Source organism: Arachis ipaensis, chromosome B01, assembly GCF_000816755.2.
Source record: "Arachis ipaensis cultivar K30076 chromosome B01, Araip1.1, whole genome shotgun sequence".
NCBI lineage: Eukaryota > Viridiplantae > Streptophyta > Magnoliopsida > Fabales > Fabaceae > Arachis > Arachis ipaensis.
The window spans coordinates 15,216,258-15,222,080 of NC_029785.2; positions in this window are offsets into that span (position 1 = coordinate 15,216,258).

Below are 5,823 nucleotides of genomic sequence, written 5' to 3' on the forward strand. Positions count from 1 at the left end.
AAAACGAAGTTCGCACAATCGTCTATGCGACCCAATCCACTTATATTACACAACTTAATTATACCTAATTAATAACCATCCAAATAACAGAAAAAGCAACCTTGGTCCCACATCACGCTGTAGCACTAAACGGCGATCCAGAGGGACCCTAAACCCACACACGCAGCAACTTTAAAATATGCTACCTATTGAAAGCATAACAAGTTGATTTTTTGTGTCAGTACTAGGGGTGTACATGGAGCCGGGTTCGTGTTGACCCGGACTCGACTCTAAATAATGACCGGGTCTATTTATGAGACTCTTATCCGGTTTTAGATCCGATGAAATCGTTAGGACTGCACATGGATCGGATAATATCCGCATATCCGCGGTAATTATCCGCATCTGATCCGAATTTTGCGGATATTATCCGATCCGCACTATGGTTGGATCGGATTGCGGATTTGGCAGTGATATCCGCGGATCTGATCCGCAAATCCGCAAATCCGCATATCCGCACATCACATATAAATAGCATAGTTTAAGAAAATAAACCCTAATGTGATATGAATTTTAGTGTGTTATTTATGAATTTTATGATATTTTGTTTTTAATTTTTTATGTTGTACTTCAACTTAGAATAATTAAACTTAAATCTTGTGTTATTATTTTGTTTTTGTTATTCAAAAAAATTATTATTGATAATATTTTAGGAGTAAATAGGCTTAAACAGATAAAAAATAAATTTTTTAGATTTTTTTTTATAAAAACAGTCAAATAGAATCTTAAAATAAATTTTTTTTTAATTATGCGGATATACCCGATATCCGATCCGACCTAAAAAAATGTGGATATCATATCCGATCCGATCCGATGAATGCAGTACGGATCGGATAGAATTTTAGGCTATATCCGATCCGATCCGATCCGTGTGCAGCCCTAGAAATCGTGTTACTTTCGGGCCACACTAAAACCGAGTCTAGACCGGGTGAAACCCGGGTCTTGATCAACTTTATCACGACATCACCAAAAGTTGGATTCTACATCTCTTAAACCTCTAAGTTTTGAAAAATAATTATTCCATAACATCGCAACATTCACATAATAATTTAGAATCTAATAATAATAATTTAAACTTTCACAATAATAATTATGTCAATTACACACTAAACATTCAAAGTTCAAAAGACAATTAAAATAAAGTTAACAACCAACACAAGATTAACATAATAATTTATAGTGTCATACCAACCAATAACGACAAAATATTAAGTAGCAAACAACTACAGAATAAAATGCATTTGATTCATAGTTTGCTCTCAAGGTTGTGAACTTGATTCTTGTTGTGTGGATGTTTTAGTAACATCCGCAAAACATAAAAATTAGTCTCTCAAGATTATTATATGAATTAAATTAAGCAATAAAGAAGGAATAAAAATATCATAAAGTAAATATACCATTAACAATCTTGTCACTACCGTCAAATTGATCAAACTCAAGTTCTTCAAATATCTGCTTAGATGGATACAATCAATTTTGAGTGCAGATTAAAGCTTCTGCCATTTTTGGTGACAAAGAGCTACGGTAAAGATCAACCACACAACTACCGGTACTAAAGCATGACTCAGATGCGACAGTTGAAACTGGAATACCAAAGACATCACGAGCTATGGGAGAAAGAATTCTATATTTTGATCCATTTAATTTCTACCAAACCAATATATCAAAATTCTCATCTTCCACGTCCATAGGATCTTTGGCCAAATATTTCTCAACGTCTGATTTGCTATCTGCATTAGCTTTTTTCTTCTTTTGTTTTTTTCCACAAATTCATTCTATTTGTAATAACACCCTTAGCACTAGACTGATCAGTATCTTTATCATCCAAAACATCTCTAGAGGGACCGCCAACATCATTAAGAACTTTATCATCTACAATTTCTTTTGAATATAATTTGTACAATGTCTCCAATGTAAATTTCACAAAACTAGTCATACTAGTAGCCACTTCCTTATCATATATATCCTCCAAACACCATGAAAGATAATCAAGTTTGTATCGAAGATCTGAAACAACGGCAACAAGTATCAAAGGATTAAACTTGTCAACTGGTCCCAAATATTTATCGTATTTAGCCTTCATAGAGCATGCCATAGTTTCCAATAATTTAGAATTGTTGGGGCTCCAAGATGTTAGTTGAGAATGTATAGATGCAATTTCATGAAAGCATTTGTTTGAAGTAACATGTAAAGAAGATGAGAAACACAAAGTAATCTCATAGAAAATTCTCAAAAAATCAATGAATAGCCTAGTATGTTGCCAATCAAGTGCCGTAGGTGGATCAACTTTCTTTTTACCCCCACTATCCTCTCCAAACCATCTAAAGATGTCAGTTTCTTGATCATAAAATCTATCAAAAGTTTTTTCAAATTTTCAGCATGTTCCAACATTAGATAGATAGAATTCCATCTAGTTGGAACATTCAAACAAACAAGACTTTTAGACTCTATCAACTCAGCTTCAATGCATTCTTTAAATTTTTTAATTCTTTGGGGAGAAGATCTAACATACCTAACAGCATTCCAAATGCTTTCAATGGAGGCATGTTGCTCTTTAATCCCGTCATTCAATATAATGAAACAAAGCATATTATAAGACTTAAAAGAAAGCTTACCTATTATAACATGGCATGTTGAACTAATTTTCCTATCTCCTTCAAACTCTAAAACAAAGGAATTAGTTCACTTTATTATCCTTTCTCCTTATTTTCCTATCTCCCAACCATATTATAAGACTTAAAAGAAAGCTTGTATACCCCTTTTTACTTAACTTTTGTTCTAAAAAAGACAATATAATGCAGGATAACTTCTTTTGATTATCTTAGTATTGATTATATCACTAGCCTAGTTCTTACTGGAATATTTCATTGCTGAACAGGGTGGCATTTATTATATTTTTTAATATTGACATGAATTAGAAATATTTATTGGCATTTATTCACAATAACATAAAGTGCACAAATCAAGAAATTTGATTTTTAAACAACATCAAATTTGAAATTGAAAGAATCAATTATAATTATCGGTGGTATAAATTACAAAAATTAAATTATTGTTCCTACTTCCTAAATAGAGATTCACAATATATCCAAATTTCTCTGATTTGCTAACTGCTATTTCTAATCAACAACTTTTTCCTACTTTCGTTTAACCTGTGACTCTCATCATTGAAGTATTTAAAATATAAACAAAAAAATTAAACAAAAAAAAAAAATCAATTTTGTTAATTTTTTCCAAAATTAAACTAATTATGGCAAGAACAATATCAACAATTTTATTAGTTCTCTCCCAAAAAATAACAAAGCAAACAAAATCGGTGAAGTATTTACTATTTAGCACCCAGTAGGCCAGTAGTTGCAAGAAAAAAAATAAAAATCAATGGTTTTTAACAAAAAAATTACCTACTCTATGTCTTGCGATGAACACTGCGTCGGTGAGAACTCTGAGTCTCTGAAAGGAGGTTGACGGCGAGTTGCTGGCACGCGTGGTGATTGACGGTGAGTTGCTGTGGTGGTTGATCTAACGTGGTGCAGAAAGAGGAAGAAGGTGAAAAAAGGATAGTGAAAAACTAAAGAAGATTGGTGGTGAAGGAGAGAGTGAGGTAAGATTAAGAAGCAGAAATGGCATAGAAGTGTAAAGGAGGAGCTCTTCACTGGCCGTTGGGGATGCGGCGCTGCGCCTCAGGGAAAAGAGTTTGAGTGAGAGAGAGTATGGGTTGTGCCCTAGCACCTGAGCATTGTGGACTGTGAAGTGTGAAGTGTGAAGTGTGAAGAGTGAACATTGAACACAAAGCCAAATAGAATGCATATTTTTTTTAACTACACACCTATACGGGTCCAACGGGCCGGGTCGGGTGACCCGAGCCTTGGCCCGAACCCGATTTAATAAATAACCGGGACTATCTATTGAAATCTCGGGTCTGACCGGACCATAACGAAACCGGGCCAAATTAGCTTCGAAGTCGCCAGGCTCGGTCCAGGTTTTCGGACCAGACCGGGTCTTGTGCACCCCTAGTCAGTACACTTGAATTATCATTTTAGAAATACTTGTACATAATATTACGGATGTTCAAATCCAAACCAATTTAAATAAAATTGTATGTAATCTAATCCAAATAAAAACCCGATTAGTATCGGACTAATTTGGATTGAATCAAACTCTGCTCTTAGTTGATTATAAGAATTTGATTGGATTTTATATCTATTTCTCAAAATCGACCTGATTTAATCAAATTCAAACTACACAATGTGAATATGTTATTATTATTATTATTATTATTATTAGAATTTTCAATTAGGTCTTTATACTTTTTTTTTCTTTTCAATTGAGTCCCTATACCATATTAGATTTTTTAATTAAGTCCTTATGAAGTATAAATTTACTAATTTACCTTCACCATTTCCCTTCTTTCTTTCACTTTCACCGCCTTCCACCATCTTCTCACCCTCTTTTTTCGTCACCACCCTCTCTCTACCAACAAGCTCCCTTTTTTCATGACAGATTTTTTGTCATAATCAATACAAATTTAAAACTAAAATTTTTTTCATAATTAATTAATTTTTAGCATGATCAGAAGTTGAATTTTTGTCATAACATAACCATTTTAAGTACAAGTAAACACACATAATCAGAATCTTTTAGCACAATCAAATTTTTTTAACATAATCATTGGGCAGAAGTAAAACCAATTCAAAAACAAAAGTAGAAGTAGATGAAGAAAAAGCAAAATGAAACAGAAATAGAAGTAGAATGAAGTAGAAAAAAAAGTAAAAACAAAACGAAGCAAAACGGAGGCCGGATCTGAGACGGCAAACACCAACAACGAATGGGAAGGAAGCGGCTCGTTAGTGACCTCTTCCAACAATGATGGCAGCAGCAGTGTCACCCTCGCTGCCTCACTCTTTCTCGATCCCGCAACATGATTTCTCTTTCGGTGTCTCTCTCGTTCTGTCTTTCTCTCTCTTAAGGCGTGGAGGGTGACCAAAGAAGGATTCGACGATGTTCCTGCTAGATCGAAGTAGCGGACTCGTGATTACAATGAAAGTGGAGAAGTCGAAGATGACAATGTCGCACTCATGTTGGTCAAGATCGCATAGTAGACGAATTCAAGATTCCAAAATTCACTTACCTCAAATACGTTATCAACGAGACACTTTATTTATACATAGCACTCTTACTGCTATCATACTCCTCTACCGAAGAGTACACCATAGGAGGCTACACGGTCCCAAAAGACACCATAATCCTTATCAACGGTTGGGCTATTCACCGGGACCCCAAGAACTGGGATAAAGCAACGAGTTTCAAGTCAGAAAAGTTAAAAAAAAAATGGCAGTTGAAAAAGTTGATTGCGTTTGGGCTTCACTTTGTCTAAGAAGGTTTTATTGGTGGCCTTGTGTTCTGGTCATCAAGGTCGAGCTTGAGAGGTAGAAGGAGAGGTCGTCGGGGATAGAATTGGAGAGGAGGGAGGGGGAAGGAGGGTGCGGCAGAGGTGGGAGGAGTGAGGATGGGAGAGGGAGAGGCAGGAGTAGAGGAGGAGACCGAGAGGAGGAAAAAGAGGAGTGAGAGGGTTAATTTTGTCTTTATGAAAATAAAAGAGTGATACAATTAGGGATTTAGAAAAAATTGAGAGTATCTTTAATTTGGGAACAGAATATTCCGTTAAACCAAACAGTTTTGTCATGGTAGGGACCTAATTGAAAAAAAATTATTACTTCTGGAACTCAATTAAAAAAATATGATAGAAATCTAATTGAAAATTCAATAAAATTATAGAGGCAAAAT